This window comes from Gossypium hirsutum, chromosome D13 (genome assembly GCF_007990345.1).
Source record: "Gossypium hirsutum isolate 1008001.06 chromosome D13, Gossypium_hirsutum_v2.1, whole genome shotgun sequence".
Classification (NCBI taxonomy): Eukaryota; Viridiplantae; Streptophyta; class Magnoliopsida; order Malvales; family Malvaceae; genus Gossypium; species Gossypium hirsutum.
In genome coordinates, this window is record NC_053449.1 from 36,564,508 (window position 1) to 36,577,240 (window position 12,733).

General features: G+C 34.6%; 1 non-coding gene across 1 annotated transcript; it reads left to right on the forward strand.

Moving 5' to 3' along the window:
- Positions 1–10,224: 10,224 nt before the first annotated feature.
- On the forward strand, positions 10,225–10,330 carry LOC121225896 (small nucleolar RNA R71). Its single transcript, XR_005923799.1, has one exon. It is a non-coding gene; the product is annotated as a small nucleolar RNA R71 (small nucleolar RNA).
- The last annotated feature ends 2,403 nt before the right edge of the window (positions 10,331–12,733 follow it).

The following is a 12,733-nucleotide window of genomic DNA, read 5'->3' on the forward strand; positions in this document are numbered from 1 at the left end:
AAGGCCGTTTAGTCGTTTGATTGTAACGAAAATAAATTGATTTATGAAAATGCTTCAATGTCCTATTGATGAGTATATGGAATGTGAATGCATGAATTGATATGAAATTGAATCGATAGGTTGGAGGAACTATGGTATGGTTCGGAATGGATGGAGTAATTAGCCTCGTTCCATTTTGTTTTCTCTTGTGATAATGTTATTGATGGATGGTAGTGCATAGCTTATGACTTACTGAGTTATAAACTCACTCGGTGTTTCCTTGTCACCTATTCTAGGTTTCTTGGACACATCTCTTTTTGCGTGATCGGGCCGTCATCGAAGTCATCACACCGGATAGCAAGTTTTGGTACTTTCTTCTTAGTTGGCTTAGAAGAACATTTTGGCATGTATAAGCTATTACGTTGTGTTTGAACTTTGGCATGTAAACTTTAAGCCATGCGAAAATGGCACGAATGTTCGATTGAGTTGGATCAAGGGTAGGCATGAAATGGACCTAGTTACTTTCGTAACAGATGCTGGCAGCAGCAGTGTCATGAGATTGAAAAATCACTAAAAATAGTAGGAGTGGAATTAATTGATGAATAAATTATGTAATCGAAGCTCGATGAGTCTGTTTTCATGACGAAGTAACGAAAAGATCATATGGGCAGTATATTAAGAGATAATCAGATTTTTGTGGGACAGGGCCAGAACGGTTTCTGGATTCCCTGCTCCGACTTTGGAAATTCATTATAAATTAACCAGAGATAATTAGGGGTCGTACCATATATGTATAGATTCCTCTCTGAGTCTAGTTTTCATAGAAACAAACGGCATAAGTATTGAAGCCCCGTGCAGGGAGATATCCACGTCGTAATGGGAAAAGGTCAGTGTAGTCGACCCCTGCAACATGGGAGACTTTGACTAATAAACTGTACTAATTGGCCTGACCAAAAATTCTAGAAAAAAATACATAGATGGGCACATGAGTCTAGTTTCTGGGAAAAATTACGAAACTGATTTTCGAGTACGAAACTCAAGATATGATTTTTAAAACAACTAGTACACAGATTGGGCAGTGTCTGGAAAATAAATTTTATAAGGGGTTAAAGTCAGTTAACACCTCGTGTTCGACTCCGGTGTCGGTTTCGGGTTAAGGTGTTACACGATATGTGAAAAATGAATGGTTCCTTCGGGTGTTATATTATAATTTGAATTGGAAACTTGAAAATGTAATGAAATAGATTGACAATAAAATATGATAATGAAATGAGTTATATTGAATCAATTGTACATATATATGTGGATCATGATAAATAAAATATGTGTAATTATGTGTGAATAAATTGGAAATGAGCCCTGGGGGAGCCTAAAATGAATATGAATGAGTCAACCAACTTTAGAAAGAGACTTGAATGATTCTTAAACGGTCTATTGTTGTAGAATGAACATGGAATTGATTGTTATAATGTTAATAATATAAATGTTTGATTCATGATTGATATTGAATTTTAAAAAGGCTTTATGATAGGTGTTGGCATGTAAATGGAATTGATCACTTCTATTGCAATGCTAAAAGAATTGATTTTCCACTTGATATGAATAGCATATTAGTTGGATGTTACAATTTTCTTAACTTGCAATTTTGTTATTTGAATCATTGAAATACTACTAAGTTCCATTGCTTAACATACAGTTTGTTTTTCGTGCCCAGGCTAGGTATAATTCATGATATTTGAACTATGACTTCAGCATCTAGTCAACAACCCCGAACTCATCAATGTTTTTATATTTTGTTTTTATTCTAATTTTACATGTACCTAGTTAAGTCTAGTAAGGTTTCTTCTTAAGTGAATGCTTCTATTGAATTTGGTATCATATGATGAATGTTGGTCCCTATTCAACCACAGATTTGTTCTTGAAGCTTTTGTAAGCTCCTATAAATCCCATAAATGGTTGGTTATTGTGATTAATGTTCGTTTGATTAAATTAAATCTTACAATGGTTTAAACTTGAATAAAATTGATCATAGTAGCTCTGGCGATGAATGTGACATCTTGTAACTCGAACCTAGTGATCGGGTCAGGTGAATGGTGTTACAAACTTGAAATTCAAAATTGTTTTCGAGTTAAACTGAGTTTGCCTCATCGTTAAGTTAGGCTTCTAGCTCTTTAAAACTAGAAAGGGAGGAGAGAGATTTGGAGAAAAGAAAAAAGTTTGAGAAATGTTTCAACAGACTATGTTGATTGATTTAAGCCTTAGAAATGGTTTGGGATTAAACTCTTTAACATTATCTTAATGTTGGATGTTGTTAGAAGTAATTCTCGATATGTTGTTAGCAGTTTCAAAAACCTAAATTTGCAGCAATGGGCAATTTTTTGCATTCTATATTAGAATTTGGCAAGCATAAACAAGATCATTTGAACATGAGGTTACCACTAACTAATATTTGTACCAAGAAACAAAAAATTGACCCTTTGTACAGTACATCAACATGTTGGTCAAAAGTAACATTTGCATCTGCATCAATAAACATGTCTTCACTGATACAATCCACCATAAGAGCTTACCCTTTGGCCCTTCCATTAGTCTAACAACAAATAATAATGTCGGTTAGATAATGATTTAGACGTTGACAATAATTTTGCATCGAAATTACTAATTCTTTTCCATTTTATTAGTTAAGGTCAAAGAATCAACCACCTAAACTACAAACAACGAGAATATGATAGTATACAAGGATTCATATCTCAAATAATGATTATATTTTAATAAATTAGATTAAACTTCATATGGGTTAAACTTCATATCCTTACCACTAACTAATATTTGTACCAAGAAACAAAAAATTATGTTGCATGTAAATTTTAATTGGTATCTTAAAAGCATGAGGAAAAAAAATGAACAAAGTTTATAATCCTAGATCTTTAACTCTATACAATTCATTGTTAGAAAATTCGGTTAAAAAATAGTTATTTTAGGAACAATAGAAGTTTAAATTTTTTATTAAATCGACCCTATTGTGTTATTTATTGAAATAAACATAAACCAATATGTACCTATGCTTTGCGCGAAGCGGACTAAAGTCAATCTCGACTTTCAACCGAACAAACTTCTTTGCTATCCTCGAACCACGAATTGCTTTGAGAGTGAGCTCGACCTGTAACATCTCAAGATGGGCCTGGAAGTTTTGGCCTCGCAAGTAAGGGTTTGCCAATGTTTCGACAAACTAGGGGTTTGTCAAAAGAAGTTTGCCCTAATTTTAGCGAAGAAGTACGCCAAAAGATGCAGTAGGGGGTTTAGCATATTCATTGAAAGTGTGGTCACCAATCTGTTTGGCAAGCTGGGGTTCGCCTATCTGTTCGACGAGCTGGGGTTCGCCAGTGTGTTTAGTGAGCTGGGGTTTGCCAGTTGAGTTGCGAACTGGGTTTGCCAGTTGAGTTGCGAACTGGGGGTTCGCATGTCAAATTTGATTCATACTCATATTAGGAAATAAAGATATTGTGTATCTAGGATACATTTCGTGCACGTGACCTTCTTCTAAACTGACTAGGGTTCCTAAGTCTAGTAGGGTATCCTAAGATCACTAGGTCACTTAGTGCTTATAAGTAGAACCCTTATTCCATGAAAATTCTCTCATTGATATTCTATTAACAAGTCTCTATTCTGAACCAAGTTCCTAGGCCAATCTGACAAGACAAGTTTGTAGGCATATTTCATGCTAGATAAGATCTATTTTCAAACAACAAGCTAAGGTTTTAAGCATGATTTTCAAAACGTACAATCGAAACTATGTTTTACAATATTATGTGTTCTGGCAAACATATTTTGCGAACTGGGTCTCGCACTTTCACCGTGAACCCATCACGTAATACAATTTATCAGACTAAGTCTTCTTTCTATTTTAAAAAATTGTACTTTAAAGCATACTCTGATGATTCCTGATTATTCACTGAGTTCGCAATGAACTCACTCAATCCTCTTTTACTATGTAGGTAAGTAGGTCACGGGTGGTAGTGGCGAGGAAGATGACTTGGGAGGCTCATCTCTGAATAGATATCGATGAACCCGGGAATAGGTGATGGGTTGTAGTTATGTGGGTTTAGATTTATTATAATTTGATATCATTTTTAAACAATTCCCTTAAATATTAATTTTGTTGTTATTTTACGAACCCTGAAGTAAAACCTTGTGACTAGTTTCTTCTCAGAATGAATAAAGTTTGATGTTTCTTTATTTTTCCTTGCATGCGTACCATGTTGTGTTCTTTCAATTTTTCCAAAGTATGTATTAATATTTATATACGAGCTAGTGTTATTGAAAAGTATTATTTTTTGTGACCCTTGTATGATTGCGACCCCTTATATGCATGCGAACCCTTATGAGCGATAACCTTACTACTTAGAGAACCTTACCTAAGTCCGAAAACCCTTGCATGAACGTCCCTTTTTTTGCGAAGCTCGTTTGTATGCAAACCTATGATGTTTTTTTTAAGTGCGAACTTAAAAGGTATGTGAACTTCTTTTATTTTGCGAACTCATGTTTTTGTGTGAATTCATGCTTATTGCTGTTATGCGAACTCATGTGTTACTTCGATATGCGAACTTATGTTGTTGTGAAAATTCATTCTTATTGTTGTTATGTGAACTCATGTGTTACTTAGATATGCGGAGCTACGTTGTTGTGTGAATTCATGTTTATTGTTGTTATGCAAAATCATGTGATACTTAGATATGCGAACCTACGTTGTTGTGTGAACCTTAATAATAATTTCTGTGTACTTGAATCTATGTTTGAAAACACATACCCTAAACTACCATGTCTACTTCTTTCATACGAACCCTTAAGTTTTACGGTTTAGGTGACATGCAAACCCTTCCTCTATTTGTTTGATAAGCTCGCATGTTTACATTCTTTGTATGAATTTTTTCCGCTACTATGGTGTAACTTATCATAATATAGGTTGTAAGTAAGTGATTGACTGGTTCTGAACTTGTCAACATCTAGAGTAGAAATCCTGCACAAAAAACCATCTATGATATCTAACTAAAGGTCATTATAACACTTCTAACTCGTCTCCATCACCGGATTAGGGTTATAGAGCATTACTGATCAATTGTAAAACATTTAACATCATAATATTAAATAGACTAACCTTAATAAAAACCAACCAATAACATGTATTTTGTCCCTAAATCAAGCCTTCGAGGCCCTAAAATAGCTTAGAAACAATTCGGGACTAATTTGAAACAAATTAGAAAATTTTAGGAAAATATGAAAATTTTTAAATAAAACAGAGGACACACGGCCGTGTGTAATGCCCCAAGCTATGTAACTTTCGAAATAAGGACACACAATCGTGTCTCAGCCTGTGTCTCTGCCTATGTAACTCACTGAGTTGGGCCATACGGCCCTGTCGCAGGCCGTGTGCCAGACTGTGTAACTCTCTGACTTGTGACACATGACCGTGTTGCAGGCTGTGTGCTAGGCCGTGTAACTCTTTGACTTGTGACACACAACCATGTGCTAGGCCATGTGTTAGGCCGTGTAACACACTGACTTAATACACACGGCAGTGTCGCAGGCCAAATGGCACGGGTTTGTCCTAGGCTGTGTGCATCTAAATGAACCTTAAATGTCAAGTTTACCATTTCAATATTTCTTGGACCCTAAGTTTACCATTTACCAACAATTAGACCTATTCAAAGACATTAAACAAGCTCAAATCATGAGAAATCAACCATCCTAAGTGCCTAACCAATGTACCCTAAATGGTACCACAAATATACACTTATACAATAATATAAATTATCACCCAAACATGCCAATTTACACATCTAAAACTTCTAACCAAAACTCCTATTATAGGCACCGCAATTCACCACAATGCAAGATAATGTATTAATCTACCATATGCTATAATCTTGTACCAAAACATCTTCCTTCACTCACATATATCACCATAAGTTGTCTACTTGCACTTAGGCTCATTCTTTATAGATTTACATATCAAAAAAAAAAAGTAATGACGGAACAAGCCTATTACATGCCATATGATCCGAAAATAAACGTTCCAAAAACTACCAAAATTAGATGGACAGTGTGACTCGAATGCCGATCCGATCGCCCAACCTTCAAAAATATCTACAAGAATAGAAATTAACTCATGTAAGCTTATTGAAACTTTGTAAGTTCAATGTACAGAAATAATAAATCTTACCGAAGTAAATAAAACAATTCAATCAATAATAACTCAACTACAAGTGTTTCTTGTCATCCACAATCTCAAACCAGTGAATTGCATAATTCAATTCAAATATCAAATACATGTCATGCCTTTCAAAATCATTTAAACAAGTTATAATAGAACGATTATTGACCTAATGAATGACTTACGAATACGAGTACCAAGAAATCCAACCAAAAAACGCCGATCGCTTGTAAGAGCTAATCCAGCCTATAACATGTCAAATGCTCATAAGAGCTAATCCACCCAATAACACGCCAATTGCTCATAAGAGCTAATCCAACCGACAACACACCAAATCAGGGAGTATAAATGAGGGCTCACAACAAATGCTGAACCTCAGTATACTTAGGAATATACATAACACACCACATCCATCTCCACTCTAGGCCCCCATAACACGCCGTCATTTAGTTGTACTCTATCTTGCGTTCATCCGGCCCAAGTACCGAAATTCAATAACATTTTTTCCAGCAACTTTATATCATTAATTAAATAATTGATATAAACTATTTCATATCATATCATCATAAAATTCATATAAATATTGAATTAAAAAACAAACGAACTTACCTGGACTGAGTTGTAATAGATGCAAAAGTTTAGGGACTATTCTGTAATTTTACTTTTTCCACGTAAACCTACAAGATCTTGATCTAAAATGTAAAATTTCCCAATTATTAGCTTACATTTCATATTCCAATTTATTATACTTTTTATACCCTTTCATTTTCAAAATTTACATAATTGCCCCAAACTTTTACAATTTATGCAATTTAGTCCCTCAACCCGAAAATCATCAATTTGAATATTTTCTAGAAATAAGATTATAGTCGAATATTCTAGGCCTTTAAAATTCCACAAAACATCTCTTATTCAGCAATAAACCATTTAATTTTAATATTTTAACAATTTAATCCTTTAATAAAAAACTAACTAAAATCACTTTACAAAACAACTAAAAATCACAATCAAAACTTCATACACATCATTATCATCACAAAAAACCAAGATTCATCAATGAAAACTTCTAAAATTTTTAAAATATTCAAAACCGAAGGTACGAGCTAGTTGGACCTAGTTGCAATGATATCAAAAATATAAAATACATTAAAAACGGGGCTAAAAAACTTATTCACGCAAAGGGATGAACTAACTGAACCTACAAACTATGATTCCATGGTGTTTTCGGCAAAGATGAAGAGAAATGAAGAAGAAAATGGTTTTTACTTCATTTAATTTTGTTTTAATTTTATAATATTTACCATTTTGCCATTAAAACATGTATTATTTTATGATTTTCATCCATAATGCCGTCCAATATTAATACTAGGGCCTAATTGCTACATAGGTCCTTTCTAATTTAATAATTAAGATTTTTAATCAGTTAAATGTAGTAATCACTAAGTTTTACACCTTTTTCAATTTAGTCCTTTTTATTAAATTAACTACCTAAACGATAAAATTTTCTAACCAAATTTTAATACGACTCTAATGACTCTGTAAATATTCTATAAATAATATTTACGAGTTGACACGATAAAAATTTGTGGTCTCAAAACCACTGTTCTGCTACCACTAAAAAAGGTTGTTATAGTCGTATCTCCTGGCAGAGAACCATTGAATAAACGTTTTTCCTTGAAGTTCAACAAAATATTTTTCAACATTTGGATATGGAAAATTAGAGGTGTTGGAATCGTCGAAGGTTCTGGTTCATTAGTTCTTCTAACCTTTTGTGGAAGCATTTTGAATATTTGTTTAATTTCAACAACTAATGAACTAGGAAGCAAAGTTTCCAATGAAATATTAAAAAGAAGAGTTTAGGAACCCTTAACCCATTAAGAAGATATCATGAACTCCTCATAATATTCGTTTATGGTTGCTTCTTTTAGTGCTTCGTTTTCCATTGGTTGTGGCAATCTTACATTTTAACTAATAGCAAAGAAGAGTTGTAAATTTAGGGTTTTAATGCAAAAGAGGTTTTGGGTTTGAGATTAAAAAGGGTTAGAATGTGAGATTAGGGTGTTTTTAGGTTAAAAACCAATACTTTGGGGGTTAAAAATTGGGTAGAAAAAAGGGTTAGTCCACCGAGTTGTGCAAATGGATCAAGTCAACCCTATAGAAAATTGCAGCGATATCGTGACACAGGGGTTTCGTGTCGCGACACTCCTGGCAATTAATCATTATCGTGACATCAGGGTTCAATGTCGTGACACAGTCTAGAATTTTGGATTTCAGGGTATACTGACTTTGTGTGTTGCAATACACAAAGCCTGTATCACGACATCAAAATGATTTTTTTTTCAATTTTCATCAATTCTGTCCTTGGTGTTGCGACATGAGGTCACTGTGTTTACGACACCGACTCTATTTTCACCCTAAGTTTCAATTTCTAGAGTGCTATGGTTTCTATAAAACATAAATTAAAAATTAAAATATACACCAATCTGTTAGTAAAATATACAATAATTTACAAAGATTTAAAACATTAATTTAAATAATCAAGTTTTACTGCCGGATTCATTTGACAGTACCTTCAATTCACATAAGGACAATTTTCTGGTTCTTTCAATATTAGTCCATCCCCCGTCATGCCATTCCACCTTTTTCTACTTATCTCTTTCCTTGAACCTTTTTTTTGTCCTGCATGGATTAAAGAAAGTATGTCCCTTGATTCGGGATTATTAGGATTAAAAATAGATAATTCATTACAATGCTCCCTTAAGTCCCTTTTATTTCCCCCTCTGTTGGTGACCACATTTAAAGATTTCGATTTCACCATTAATCCTCATTATTAATTCATTATTTTCCATATCAACGATGGACCTTGAAGTGGCTAGGAAAGGTCTCCCTAACAGGATTGGTATCTCTCGGTTTTCTTCAAAGTTTAGAACTACAAAGTCTGTCGGGATGATAAAGCTGTTCACTTTGAGTAACATATCTTCCAGTACTTCTTTTGGATACACTGAGGATCTGTCGGCCAACTATAGTGTTATCTGGGTATTTTTGAGGTCCCCTAACCCAAGTTTTTCATAAATAGATAAATGAATTAAATTAATTCTAGCTTCTAGGTCATATAGAGCTCTATTAAAATGAATGTTCCCTATCCCTATGGGAATCGTAAAACTTCCTGGGTCTTTCAACTTTTAGGGAACCTATGTCAAAATAATAGTACAATAAGAAGCGCTTATATTAACTTGTTCACCTACTTAATTTTCCTATGCCTAAATATAATTTCTTCTAAGAACTTGGCGTACTTGGGAACTTTCTCAATTAATTCAATCAAAGACAGGTTGACATTTAATGTTTTGAATTAAGTATAGAAAACTCTCAAACTCATATTCATCCCCTCTTTCCTTCTCTTCTAGCCATGAAAAGAACAATATTTTTGCAATGGAAAAATCTTTAATCATTTCTATCTCTGGCTGAATTGCCGCTGCAACTACTTCCTTTAGTTCAAGTTCATTATTAGCTTCTAAGGATTCTTCCTGAAGATCATCAATATTCCCCTTATGCATTTCTTGAGTTGGGGTCTCTGGGCTACTTAGTACTTTACCTGAGCAGAGTGCTATTACTTTTACATGCTTCTTCCTTTCTCTACGAGGATTATTTTTGGTATTGCTGGGGATACCTGTGCCAATTTTTCTTTTTATATCTCTCATCATACTCATCAATTGGCTCATCTGATCTTCAAGTTTGGTCAATGTTCTTGTCGAATTGGTGCACTCAAGCTACATCTATTTCACGCCTATTCTCATTGACTGCATCTCCCCCTTGATTCTATCCAAACATTGACCACATATAGTATGGTCATTTGGCTTGGACCTTTCCTAGGGTTTTTGTCGATAAGGAGGTTGATACTTAGAATTTTTAACTTGGTTCGAGCCATCACCTCATACGTTCTGTTCATTAAGGCTCCTCCTATTACTCTATCTAATCTTGACCTTGAATGCACATCCAACCCATTGTAGAAAATTTGCAGTCGTAACCATTCAGGTAATCCATAGTGTGGGCATTTTTGAATTAGTGTCTTAAATTGCTCCCATGCTTCGTGAAAGGTTTCCCTTTTGAACTGTTTGAACATTGAAATTTCCCTTCTTAGCTGGATCGTCTTACTAATGGGAAAGAAATTTTGTAGGAATTTCACTGCGAATTTGTCCCATGTTGTGATTGATCCTGGTGCTTGCGAATCAAGCTAAGAGAAGGCATTATCAATTAATTAAAAGGGAAACAACTGAAAACGAATAGCTTCATCAGTGTTCTCATTGTATTTAAAGGCATCACAAAGTTGGAGGAACCGTTTTAAATGTTGACTCGTATCCTTTGTCATTATTCCTCGAAACTACAAATTATTCTAGATCATCTGGATAGCTGGCTTCATCTCAAATTTATTGGACATGATGGTCGACCTCGTTATACTCCCTTGAACCATATCCAAATTCTGTAGTGCATACTCCCTTAGAGTCCTCTCATTACATGCATATTTATATTTATGGGTTGTGGTGGTGGTGGTGGATCTCTAGACTGTTATTGTTAGCCTCGTCGAACAGCGGATTCTCACGTAGTACGTTGCCTACAACAGGTGGTGGATTCTGCATCTACTACTGCAAATGTTGTTGTCGTCAATGATTTCCTCATATTATTCTTTCTGGGCCTGTGATTGGCTCTATAGGTGTTCCCCAACACTAAACCCAAAAAGATAAAATTTGTAGAAAATAAGAAAACTAAATTTGTAACTATAACCTAAAAATTTCCCAATTATTCTATTAATATGCAAAAATTAATACTAATATAGTGACGTTGCCTCCCCGCAACGACACCAACAACTTGATTGCCTTCGAACCTACCAACGTCCAGAATAGAAATATTATAGAAAAGATGTGACAAGAAGTATCCATAAGTATACGAGTCAAGTTGTAGTATAGTTACAACAGAGTAGGTAAGTACTCCAAGGATCGTACCCAAGGGAGGTAAGCACTAAACTAGTTCTAATCTAAATATAAATAGATCTAATTAGTACTTTAATCGAATTATAGTATGAAGATGTAAAATAATTATTTTGATAAACTATAATAAAAATAATATGAAAGGAAATAAAAGAAAATTAAATAAATGAAAAAAAAAGAAATCAAATAATCAAATATGTATTAAATCTATGCATGGGTGATTAGCTCGCTTTGGTAATCATAATCAACTTTCGTCTAAGGTTTTCTTGTTCAATCAACAGGTCAAACCCCAGCAGGATCTTTCGGTTCTTCCACTGAAGTTCTGAATTGGCAAGAACTACGTATCTTCAGAGCTCACAGTCCAGACTGGTTCAGGGTTAAAATGTTCACGCATAGATCGTACCAAATTTGGGTTAATTCTCACCTTGATGACTTCCTAGGGTTGTCAGACCTAGGATTTAGATTCTTCCTTTACTGAACAACTGATCTGTTAAGAAATCCCTACAAAACAATTAATTATTCATAACTCCACTCGCTAATCCCTCACAAGAGGATTAGTTCCTTATGGATATAATAAATGATATAAACTTGATGGAAAGAATGAACATAAAGAACAATTCAAGAATAGAGTTTAGAAGAAGCCTGATTTGTGTTGAAATTAAGCACAGAATCCTCACAGAGTTTTGACAGTAATTCCAGAGTTTGATTTCTTCACAAAAGTAAATAACAAGAATAGAAATAAAATATGAAACTTAAGAAAAGAGAAAAACTAAAGACTAAATCTAAAGGGAAAATTATACAATCTGAAAAGTGTGTCTAACATGTGCTAAATGATCCTATTTATAGAATTTAGGGTGACCGTTGTCCTTAACCCTAAGTCAGCTGCCGTTCTCGTGCTTAACATTTGATTGCACGAACCAAAACACCCTTGGCTCATAACTAATCCTCGTACAAAAGTGATGTTGTGACACACCAGGTCCTCTATCACGAAATCATGGGTAGTATGCTCAACTTCATGGTGTCTTCAGGGGTATGTCGCGATATTGAAAGCTGTCTTGGGATTCTTCTATTTCGCTCCTTATGTTGCGACATCAAATGCTCCGTGTTGTAACCTAGCGACTGGTATTGAGTTAGTACACCTTCTAATGGTCTCCTGCACACTCACAAAGTATATTAGCTCACCCTTAGGCCTCATTCGGCCTCTAAGGTCAATAAAAGACTCAAATTACAACTTAACTAAACCTACGGAAATGTAATTAAAACTTAACTAAAATGTTTATATTCAATCTCCTAAAGTGCGAAAACTAGTTTAATCTGCTACATCAAATTAAGGCAGATCAGTGGTGTGTTGGAGGTTAGGTTAGGAGTTAATGGAGAGACTTCAGTGGCTTATGTAACTCACCAAATTTGGGTCAAACCTTCTTAGCTAGGTTTGGCGTGTTACATTTTTGCTATTAGAGCTAGCCAGGTTAAGGCTCACCAAGTTGGAGTGCGCCTAGCCAGAGTGAACCAGGATCAGTTCACTAGACTGACTAGATGACATGTGAGTTTTCCAAGATGG